This window comes from Haliotis asinina, chromosome 6, assembly GCF_037392515.1.
Source record: "Haliotis asinina isolate JCU_RB_2024 chromosome 6, JCU_Hal_asi_v2, whole genome shotgun sequence".
NCBI classification, from domain to species: domain Eukaryota; kingdom Metazoa; phylum Mollusca; class Gastropoda; order Lepetellida; family Haliotidae; genus Haliotis; species Haliotis asinina.
The window spans coordinates 30,112,674-30,125,737 of NC_090285.1; the positions used below are offsets into that span (position 1 = coordinate 30,112,674).

The 13,064-nt window shown below is 36.9% G+C and overlaps 1 long non-coding RNA gene across 1 annotated transcript; it reads right to left on the reverse strand.

The window, feature by feature from the left end:
• Nucleotides 1-4,603: 4,603 nt before the first annotated feature.
• On the reverse strand, nt 4,604-12,772 carry LOC137288070 (uncharacterized). The gene is made up of 3 exons (XR_010957055.1): nt 12,637-12,772; nt 9,308-9,373; nt 4,604-6,796 (listed from the first exon to the last, which is right to left on the reverse strand). It is a non-coding gene; the product is annotated as an uncharacterized lncRNA (long non-coding RNA).
• Nucleotides 12,773-13,064: the final 292 nt, after the last annotated feature.

A 13,064-nucleotide genomic window follows, 5' to 3' on the forward strand; every position in this document is an offset into this window, starting at 1 on the left:
TTTACCTACAGTAAGAAATCTTTTAAAATATGATGCATGCACATTTTCAATGGCTTCGAAGTAGTTTACTCCCCAAATTTCAGATCCATATAACAATATTGGTGCTATTTTAGTGTCAAAAAGTAAGCAAGCTGAGTCAAATGAAATGAATTTATTAGCCTTAAAGAGTTTGAAAATGGGAAATAATGCCTTCTTAGCTTGTGCTGCAAGAGTTTTAGATGCCATGGGCCAATTTAATCGGCTAGAGAATAAAAGACCCAAATATTTATAATATGAAACAACATTCATACTTTTGCCCCGGAATAACCATTTTTCAGAATGTGCCACTATGCCCCCATTTCTAAAGACATCTATATTAGATTTTCCCATATTCAACTCTAGTCCCCATGTGTCACAAAATGTTTGAAGAATATTTATCTGTCTGTGCAGTCCGTTTACCATAAATGAAAACGTAACAATATCATCTGCAAAGAGAAGCAAAAGTAAATCTTTGATTTGGGGAGTAAGAAATATTCCATTATTACATGATTTATACATATCATCTACAAGTTCATTAATAAAGAATATGAAGAGTACGGGGCTTAATACACAGCCTTGTCGCACACCAGCGGAAGTATTAAACGATTCAGTGTTGCCAGAATTAGTTCTAACACAGGCTGCTACAGAGTCATGCATGCTTCTTAAAATATTATACATTTTGCCATGGCATCCTTTGGTATGTAACATAAATAGCAATTTCTTACGGTCAACAAAATCAAAGGCTTTCTTAAAGTCGATGAAAGCGCAATAGAATCTCCCTTTAGGTCTGCAGAAGTACTTTGTACATAATGACTGTAATATAAATAAATTATCAGTTGTACTATAATTGGATCTAAAACCAGCTTGAGCCTCGTCAAGTAGTTCGTTTAGGTCAACCCAGGCACGTAAACGCTTTTCTAATATATTAGCAAATAATTTTCCAGAAATATTTAGAAGAGATATTCCACGATAGTTGCATGGTTCTGATACACTTCCAGACTTGAATAAAGGGACAATCATGCCTATATTCCATACCGATGGGAATTTACCACTGTCAAGAACTACATTAAATAAATCTTTCGAATATGACACTAAAGAAGTAAAAGTACATTTGTAAAATGAGGGAGTGATACCGTCATGCCCCGCTGCCTTATTCCATTTCAATTCATTTATAGATTTTATTACCTCCTCTTCGGTAATTGGAGTTGACAAAACATCATGCGAGAATGAAAGCTCTTCACAATCGTCACAGTTATGCGTTGAGACGAAATCGTACACTGATTTATCAAAATCTGAAAGCTGTTTTGTATCTCTACAGGAAAGGAGACCTTTGAAGTAATGATACCATTGGTACGGAGAAATATTATCTGTGGGAACTGTTTTCTGAAGATAGCGTTTTAACGTGCTCCAGAATATCTTACAGTCAGGATTTCTTGCTGCTATTTTAATATCATCTGCAGCTTTGGCTAAATAATTATCTTTTTTTAATTCGCAACATTTTTTAAAATTGTGTTTTGCATTCAAATAGGAATCGAGGTTAGAATCGCATTTATGCTTTCTGAAACAGTTTTACGGGGCCTCGAAAGAGCCATGTATACAGGTATACATGAAGCCAGAGAGGTAAGATGTATATACAAGCACATAAATGTAGTTAGGTCTCTATTGATCTGATGTTCTAATCTTCTGATGTTGATTGCTTCCCAAAGCTTCCTTCTCCGCCAATCACTGATGTTGGAAGCCAGGATCTCGGTGTTTTTCCAGTTGATGGAGTGGTTTGGATAGTTGACGATGTGTTCAGAGAGGGCCGATTTCAGATCTAATTTTCTTACTGAAGTTTTGTGCTCTTTGAGTCTGATGTTGAATGGTCTGCAGGTTTCACCTATGTAGCTGCTTAAATCACAGTTTATCTTGTAGATGCAGCCTCTGGGGTTGGGGTTGGTTTGATCACTGCCACCTCTTCCATTTGCTCTAAGGATGTTTTTCAATGTCTTATCAGAATAAAAGGTCACATCAACACTGGCAGTTTTTTCTGAGGAGTCGGCTGATTTGATGACTTATCTTTCCTTGGTATGGAATGTTGACTCGGATGGGTGCAGGCTCAGGTTTAGGGAGGCGGTCGTTCTGATGCTGGAGAGGAGTTGTGGCTATAGTCTGGTCAACGAGTTGTTTTGGGTATCCATTGAGGGTGATGAAAGTTCTCTTGAGGTGGTCGATTTCGTCTTTCAAATTTCAACATCAGAAGATTAGAACCTCAGATCAATAGAGGTCAAGGCGTGTACCTACCCTCTGCCTGGTGTGTCAACAAGGACTCATAGACTCTCAATCTATCAGCTGTGTAAACAACTATGTACTGTTAAAACTTTCCTCCTTTCATCTCTCCTCTGTGATTATACAAACCTAATTACATTTATGTGCTTGTATATACGTCTTACCTCTCTGGCTTTATTAACTGGTTAAATGAATGTACATACGGCTCGTGTCTGAAATCAAGCGATATGTATATAAATTATATATAACCATTTTATGATTTACAACTGTATTTAAGAAGTACATTGTATGTAACCTTGTACCTCTTATTCCGCAGAGTATAAATAATGTTCAGTTCAGTTCAAGGTGATCTGTTTCAAGGGCCTTTTACAAGCATGGTGCGTCACAAGAAAGTAAATTCTTAACTCTGTTTACTACAAGTGCTTTAAGATTATTTTTATTTGGACATGCCTGTGTATCCCAAATATACCTCATTCCAATTTTGTCAAAAGTGTCCTTAATACAGGCAATCCATTTATAGCTAGATATATTACGGGTTGTATCAATAAATAGTAATTTACAGACTTGCAGGGAAAATTTAGAGGCATTTCCTGAAACGACTGTTCCTCAAAAGAGAAGCATTCGCGATTTATTTTCAATTTCCATCAGGTATCTCCCCGGTTCTCCATAAACCATGAATAAGGGGTGCTTTTCTTTAATGAGAGAAGTTCCTTTAAAAAATTTAAGTGAATATTTTGTACCCATGAATTGTTACCAAAGCCCCACAATTCACACCCATAAAGGAAACAGGGGTAACTAGACAATTGAATAATCGTAAATGACAATCATAAGCCAACTTTAGTAATCTGCCTTTCTTGAAACCAAATACTGTACATAGCTTTTGTGGTCTTCTCAGCTAGATTCTCTTTAATTAAGGTGAAGGTACTGGGGTTTTTTTTGCATAGTGATTCCTAGGTATTTATAAGACGGCACGTTCAATATTATGTGATTTTCAGTTTTGAAACAGGATTTATAATCTTTTTTTGATTCCCCAAATATAAGTATATTTGTTTTGGGTGTATTTATATTAAGTCTCCATGTTTTACAGTATTTGTCGAAGCAATCTAACATGTGTTGTAGATCATTTGGATCTGACGCTAGTAGAACGGTGTACATGGAAAAAACTGGTCTTCATTCCATCACATGATACACAAGATTTGATATTTTGGTACATGTTATGAATAAATTTGAAGCATTTTCCGGTTATGTTGTTTGATATCAATTTTTGCCATAGACCTACCCGTCAAACGGTATCGTGGCTTTCCTAAAATCTATGAAAGCACCATATAATTTCTTTTTTCTTCTTTTTAGCAGTTCCGAGAGGTGGTAAATTGTAAAAATATGGTCAATTGTGGAATACCCTTTTCTAAATCCAGCTTATGCTTCAGATAAAATTGTATTAGAGTTTAGGAATTTGGTAAGGCGATTGTTTAAAATAGATGAAAATAATTTACCGAGGCAGGTCAAAAGTCTAATAGGCCTATAATTTTCCGGTCTGGTTGTGTCACCTTTTTGTTTATAGACAGGCATTATTACTCCATTTACCAGCTTTCTGGAAAGCTCTCAGTATCTAAAACCATGTTACACAATTTTTCATAAATGTCTAAAAATATATCAATGGTGGAGGAAATATACTCGTTTATAACATCAAGACCGGCGGCTTTATTATTTTTCAGTTTTTTGACTGAGGCAATGATTTCTTCCCTTGAAGGGCGCCATTTAATAGTGCACTGTCATTAATATCGAGATCGTTAATAGAGTTAATGTCTAAAGCAACATTTCCTGGGCCTTCGTTTAACGTTTTGAAGAAATCAAAAAGTGATTGTTTGTCCGGAAGCTTTGTCGTGTCAGCTTTTTTTCCTTCTAGTAGTTTCCAAAATGAGCGAGGATCCGACTTTTCTAGTTTACTAAATATTTTTCTTGAAGGCTTTTGGAGTGTAATTTTGAAAATTTTAAAAGACAGCGTTTGTATTCTTTGCTGGCATTTATTAGTCTTCTTTTATTTGAGATGCTGCGATAGGTTTTGAACACCGTTAGCGACTCAAAGTATTTTCCTCGTAATATTTTACATTGTTTTCCGAAGAAAAGCCTGTTTTTTCTTGTCCGTTCTGGACACACAATGAGCCCTCAGCGTATCAGCAAATGAACCAGCCAATCAGAAGCCGTCGTTACACTTGAGTGCACACACAGCCGCCATGACTGGGTTCGCCCATCCGAGGGCCTCGTTTCGAGGGAAGTAAGCCGGAGTACAAAATACTGCACTTTTGAATCGCGATTGTTCGCTTATAATATTTTTTATTTTTATTTTTTACAAGCAGCAGTGTATATTATATGTCATGAATAAGTGATAACTGTGCTTTAATTATGTTTGATTTTTTGGTTGCATCTGCCAGTGGTAGAAATGGTAAAAAAACTATTAGGATGGGAAAATAACGAAGCCAATTTACGTCTCAAAATTGTGTCTCATAACCCTAATTAGTTTATTGTCATATTTGTATGATTTTGAAATTTACTGAAAGAACACACAGTCTGCTTATACAGACTTATATATAAATTTCTAACATGACAGCAACATTTATACATTGTATAGATTGCCAATGTCGATCCTATTTTACACATTTTTTTATTTTGCTACAACAAACAAATTAAAACAATATGCAAATAATGAATGTAAAACAGACTAATCCACATAAAAGAACGATATTCCATTCATCTGCAGCTGGTAAATAATCCTGCTCTGTGTCGTGTGTCTTTCAACAGTCTAATTTGCGAAAAAGTAACACATTGGTGAAAACCTGATAATCCTCTCATTGGTCACCAAGATAGCACGCCTGGCAACTAATAGTATGATGTCCGCCATTCTAAGTAATTTAGTGAACCAATAATGAGCAATCAATCAACGCAATGGTGGTTAATTCTTTGAAGGGAGGATGTTGTTTTTACACTTGCACTTTACGACAGGGTGTAGTCAGTATAGATTTGTACATCTACACACACTGCCTTTTGACGAGTCCGCTGTGGAAGATAAAAGTAATTAATCAATCAGTGTGTTATCAGTTAATCCTTTGATCGATGTTTGTTTTTGTAACTCAGCTGATTAACCCTCTTACATCACTTACATGCACATATTACATAACATACAATACATTTGCCACTACAGACCTTAATTTATAATGTTGAGTATTTACTCTAGACAGGAGAAGTGCCAAATGGGAACCTTTGATGAGTAACCAAAGTGGTGTTACTGCTCATTATACCTGTTATAAATTCATTAACTGACCATCCAGAGAATGATGACAAATAACACGTCTCGGTTTACACCATCAAACGCGAGTTACAGCAAGGAAGATGTAATCTCTGTGTCGCATGCAGCCTGAAAACAATTATGGGCCGAAACTGTTTTGAGGATACCAACGGAACTTCGTTACATAAGGAATACATACAGGCATTTGCTGTGTAATTGGGTAAATAGGTGTAATAAGTTTGGGTTTTTTTGCGTAAGATAATTTTCAGATTTCTCTACCAAAGGCAAAGTCATCGTTTTTAGTTTACGAATTAAATTAACAGTGTGTTTTTATTATCATAAATAATAAACCGGGGTAGCTACCACAGCTACCAAAATTTACGTATGATATTTACTATCACAGCTGAACCAACAAAAAAAACGATCAAAACTATCTAAATGTACAGCTTTGCAATCTTTCGGACTGAAACAAATGGCTTGCTACGTGCATGTAGACATCATATCTTCACATAACATGATTAAATAACGAGGTTAAAAACACAGAAATAGGATCAAATTGGATCAGTCACTATACTATCCAAGCATCCAACTACACTGCTGGGATATTTTGTTACGATCAGACAAGGAATACCATGGATATTTTAAATAACGTCATGTGATGAGCATCCGGCCTCCTCACTTTTTAGGGTGAAGAAATTCTGCTAATGTGGATAGGAGCCCAGTCCCTTTGTCCGTCTCGGTCAAGGGAGCAGGTGCTGACCAATTTGCAGCTTGGTTTCGTAATTAGACTGTTGGCGAGAAACATTATTCGCTCCGCATCAGTGCCCCTTTAACCTTCAAAGTGTTTCATTTGTTTTCATAATACCTTTGTAATGAAGTAAAATTACTTGACCTTAGTTGATCTGTCTATAATTAAACTCTCAGTTGCGCATACGGACTGCGCAGCAGAGGTCACGAACCAGTCACGAATTCTGGGATATCATCCGGGTACTCACAGGAGAAAAACAATAACAAAAGTTTCCACCAGTCCACGGAAATTGCTCCTCATCAGTGCCCCTTTAAGGAGTCCCTTGACAAAATCACGATTGAAACTTGGCAAAACTGTGTCCACAAGGTTCACTCCCAAGGATCAGACGTTCCAATTAGTATAGATTTGTGGACCTGTGCTGTGCTGCTCATCCATCCAGGAAGAAAGTGTACAGAGAATCCGAGGGGAGATTTCTTCGTCTGAAAGAAAAGCTGAAAAGTGGCCAGAGGACATCCACTGAATTCCTAGATGCTGTAGGACATCTCTAGAAACTTGGCTAAAACTACTGAACTGTGAAGGTGACTGTGACTGATATGTAAATAGTGCATGTAGAGTGAATAGTGCTGTAACTATTGGATACAAAACTCCGTTACTGACTGACATATATGTAAATAGTAAATAGTGCTATACTTCTGTTAAGTAATAAAGTTGGTACTTATATTTCTTAACAAGATATGTAATTAACATTTAAAGTTGGTACTTATATTTCTTAACAAGATATGTAATTAACATTTAAAGTTGGTACTTACATTTCTTAACAAGATATGTAATTAACATTTAAAGTTGGTGCTTACATTTCTTAACAAGATATGTAATTAACATTTAAAGTTGGTGCTTACATTTCTTAACAAGATATGTAATTAACATTTAAAGTTGGTGCTTACATTTCTTAACAAGATATGTAATTAACATTTAAAGTTGGTGCTTATATTTCTTAACAAGATATGTAATTAACATTTAAAGTTGGTGCTTATATTTCTTAACAAGATATGTAATTAACATTTAAAGTTGGTGCTTATATTTCTCAACAAGATATGTAATTAACATTTAAAGTTGGTGCTTATATTTCTCAACAAGATATGTAATTAACATTTAAAGTTGGTGCTTATATTTCTCAACAAGATATGTAATTAACATTTAAAGTTGGTGCTTATATTTCTTAACAAGATATGTAATTAACATTTAAAGTTGGTGCTTATATTTCTTAACAAGATATGTAATTAACATTTAAAGTTGGTGCTTATATTTCTTAACAAGATATGTAATTAACATTTAAAGTTGGTGCTTATATTTCTTAACAAGATATGTAATTAACATTTAAAGTTGGTGCTTATATTTCTCAACAAGATATGTAATTAACATTTAAAGTTGGTGCTTATATTTCTCAACAAGATATGTAATTAACATTTAAAGTTGGTGCTTATATTTCTCAACAAGATATGTAATTAACATTTAAAGTTGGTACTTATATTTCTCAACAAGATATGTAATTAACATTTAAAGTTGGTACTTATATTTCTGAACAAGATATGTAATTAACATTTAAAGTTGGTACTTATATTTCTGAACAAGATATGTAATTAACATTTAAAGTTGGTACTTATATTTCTCAACAAGATATGTAATTAACATTTAAAGTTGGTACTTATATTTCTGAACAAGATATGTAATTAACATTTAAAGTTGGTACTTATATTTCTCAACAAGATATGTAATTAACATTTAAAGTTGGTACTTATATTTCTCAACAAGATATGTAATTAACATTTAAAGTTGGTACTTATATTTCTCAACAAGATATGTAATTAACATTTAAAGTTGGTACTTATATTTCTCAACAAGATATGTAATTAACATTTAAAGTTGGTACTTATATTTCTCAACAAGATATGTAATTAACATTTAAAGTTGGTACTTATATTTCTTAACAAGATATTTAATTAACATTTAAAGTTGGTACTTATATTTCTTAACAAGATATGTAATTAACATTTAAAGTTGGTGCTTACATTACTTATAAAGAATGTGATGTAAAATCATCAAATCACCATATTTTACATTTGATAATTTGATATGTAAATAATAAAAGAGCAATGGTTATTAAAACGTTCCTGGGACTTACTAAGTTTTTATAGTTGTGGTCTGGTCCATTTTACTGAAAGGTAAACAGGTAACTAATGCTCGACTAACCAACCATGACTAATCTGATAATTACTCGTCTGACAGTCGACGCGTCTGACATTTGGGAAGGGTGTCACCCCGGGAAAGCCACATTTTAAAAATGACATATGCCGCGAGAGCCACATTTACGGTTGATTGTATTTCACCTACTCTGGACCTTAATTACCTAATCCGATTACCGTTACCTGTAAAAGAGCGTCCCGTCTTTTTTTTAGAGCGTCTCGGTATGGGTGATTTCAAATGAAAATATCCTGTTGGGAGTAAGTAATGAGTTAGAGATCAAACATTTTCTTAATTGACATTGAGTCATGGGCGATTTCAAATGAAAACATCCTACTGAAAGTAAGTAACGAGTTAGAGATCAAACGTGTTCTTAATTGACATTGAGAATATCCTGTTAGAAATAAGATATATAAGTGACATTGCGCTCACTAATTTGCCCCTGAATTAATCTTTCTCCAAGAAACAAAATTATCCCCCAGAAATGCCTTCAAAATACCAGGCTATGTTTACATTCGGAAAGACCGCCCTCGGCCCGTAAATAACCCCGGTCCCCCTGCAGGAGGACTGGGCATATTCATAACTGATAAATTAAATTTCACAGAAGTAGATATACCAACTTTAGACCTTGAAGTCCTGGCTATCAAAACCACTATTAAAAATAAAGAACTCATGTTTATAAATGTATATAGACGACCATCAGTTAAATTAAACACAATAGATTTAGACACTATCACCAAATTTATTACCCCAAACACCTTTATCCTCGGAGACCTCAATGCTCACCACCCATCATGGGGCACCAAACCCTTCACCTGTAGAAATGGACTCATTCTATCAGACTGGCTTCACAAAAATAATCTCATTACTCTAAATGACAATCAACCCACTAGAATTCCTCTATCACATTTCCAGCTTCCGTCTGCAATAGACCTCACAATCACCACCCCAACACTAGCAAAAGCTTGCATATGGGAGGCGCACCAAGACACCTGGGGCAGCGACCACTGCCCCATCAAAATAACAATAAATCACCTACATACACAGCAACAACCTGACACCACTACACAGGCACCCACAGAACTAAAATACAACATCAAAAAAGCAGACTGGAAGAAATTCCATAACCTATGCACCCAGCTAAATAAAACAGACATATACAACCATGATATAGACACCTTCAGCAACAACTACACAACCACTATAATAGATATCACAAACAAATGCATCCCCACCTTTCGGCCCACCCCTGCACTAAAAACAGTCCCCTGGTGGAGCAACGAAATCATCAACGCCAGAAAGGCTAGAAAAAAGGCCCTCAACCAAGCAAAGAGGGACCGTTCCAAAATACATTTGGCTAAAAAACTCAGAAATAACACCAAAAAAGTAATCAGGGCTGCCAAAATAAACCACTGGAGAAAATTTTGCTCATCCCTCAGGCTCGATCCAGCAAATTCAGGGAAACTGTGGAATAAATTTAAAGCCATACAGGGAAATTCTAAAAAACTCATTCAACCCCACCTTTCGGACCACCCCACAAACAAAGATAATGCAAATGTGATGGCAGCCCACTTTTCGGAAACAAGCAGCTCCACCAACTACCCACCCACATTCCAACTACAGATCGCAAACCACAACACCTACACCCCCGAACCACCCCACTCACACCTACCTTTCAACAAACCCATTAACATCCACGAACTCAAGGCATCACTTAAACACAAAAAAACAGCCTCAGCCCCGGGTCCAGATCACATCACCTACACAATCATAAACAAACTCCCCCCCAACATGCTCTCTCTCACCCTCACACTATTCAACAAAATCTGGACCCTAGGATCACTACCCCAGTCTTGGAAAACAGCAAAGGTGGTGCCAATCCTGAAACCAGGGAAACCCGCCAACTCCCCAGACTCATTTCGACCCATTTCACTAACGTCACACCTTTGCAAAACGCTGGAAACTATAGTAAACAACAGATTAAAACACCATATCCAAGCCCACAATATCATTAAACAGGACCAGAGCGGCTTCACTCCAAATCGACAAACTTTAGACCATATATTGCATTTGGAGCATGATGTTGGAATCGCACAAGCACAGAAACAATACACACTGGCCATTTTCATAGATTTTAGTAAAGCATTTGACATGGTTTGGCACAACGGCCTCATTAAAAAACTACGACAAAATGCCATACACGGTAATATTCTAAATTTCATCCACCATTTCCTAAAAGACAGACAAATAATAGTCAAAAGTCACAACACCCTCTCGGACCCTTATCCTCTAGAAAATGGTACCCCCCAGGGCAGCATCCTATCACCAACCCTTTTTAACTTCATGATCAATGACATCTTTCCTCAAAAATGGCCCGAAATTACCACAGCTAAATTCGCAGATGACATCTCCTTTTGGATCTCCTCCACCTCAATAATGCAAGCCACTTCCAAAGCTCAACGAATGCTAAATCACCTCCAAAACTGGGCCCATAAGTGGGGGTTCCATATAAATGTCAACAAAACCGTGGGCATTCTCTTCAAAAAACAACATATGCAAAATTATACACCCAAACTACACCTAAACAACCAAAAAATTAAGTTCGGAAAAGAAGCAAAATTTCTAGGAGTAACTTTTGACCAACACCTAACATGGACTCCCCATATTAATAACCTGGTCAGCAACTGTCAAAAAGATCTAAATTTAATGAAATGTATTCGAGGCACCACATGGGGAGCCGACAAACAAACACTTATCAACATCTATCATTGCTTAATACAGTCGAAACTGGACTACGCCGCTCCGGTCCTGCACTCCCTCTCCCCCACCAACCTCCAGAAACTAACCTCCCTACAATACAAGGCCCTAAAGCTAGCCCTAGGGGTCAGGACTGGCACCCCCTTATCTACACTCCTTCTACTTACAGGCATCTCTTCAGTCAGTACACGAATAAATCAAACCGCACTCAATTACTGGGCTGGGGCCCAACACAACCCAATCTACAACACCATAAAAACAAAATTCACCAACACTAAGAAATCCACCTTAAAAAAATTCAAAAACAACAAAAATATTGCTCCCTTCTACTTCCACCTATCCAGTCTGCTACATGCACAACACCTCAATACAATACAACACTCACCTCCCATAGCAAGCTACATCCACCACCTCCCACCACCCAAAACAGATACCACACTACAACACCACATACTAAACACAACCCCTACACCTGACACTCACACTAAAACAAACATTATTCAAACTCACCTAAACACCCATTACCCCAACCACACTCACATTTACACAGACGCATCTATCTCACCAAACAAAAAAAAGAGGAATAGGTATACATGTCCAAACAACCCCACCCATCACCACTAACTTCCATCTCACAAACCACATAAACAACACCACAGCAGAATTAATAGCAATCCTAACAGCCCTCCATACCATCCCCACCCTCCCGGCCAACCACCTCCTCATCATAACCGACTCCCTCCCCGCCATTAAACAACTACAAAACAAATTCTCCAAGTCCCGTCCTGACCTTATCCACCAAATCACCCTACAAATCAACCAACTACAACAACATAACAAAAACATAACACTTCTCTGGATACCTGCACACACACACAATACAGGCAACCACACAGCAGATTTAACAGCCAAACTAGCAACTACCCATCCATCCCCACATATACCATTTCACACTTCAAAAACAGAAACAAAACAACTCATCAAATCATACACATCTACTCTTAACTACAATCTCAACATAAACTCAAGCAAGTCCACCTGGGTCAAATCCATCATTACCAAACCCATTACCAAAACACCCACATTCTCAGACACCCCCTACATAGACACACTCATCACACGACTTATCACCGGCAACACCAACCTTAACTACAATCTATACCGACAAAACAGACACCCAGATGGACTCTGCCCACATTGCAAAACAAAAGAAACAATAACACACATACTCACCGAATGTAAACAACAACACACCAACATCACACAACTCCACAACTCAATCCCACTAAAATACCACTATGACACACACAAACTACTCAACCCGGCTAATCCAAAATCCATCTTCACAGCAATAGCAACCTTCATCCTCAACTCCTCCATAGCTCACAAAATTTAAAATCAGAAACCCCTCTCTACAATATCCCCCACCAACGACCGCCATTTTACATCTCGCCTGTACCGTGAGCCACCTAACGGTCCCATAAGCCGGTGCGCGGTCGTCTTCTCCGACGTCCGCGCCCGGCCACACGCTCTCTCTCACTCAAATTCCACTACCGTTAATCTCCCTTCCCCTCCCGCAGCCTCACAACCATCCAGCTCAGTTTTTAACCTCTCACCCAGCAAAACTCTATGTTTTTAACTATTTTATTATATACATACAATATAATTATACCAAAACAACATTTTATCTTTTAAATAAATTAATTATACCAAAAACAATTTTTACTACACACCATAAATGTTCACAAT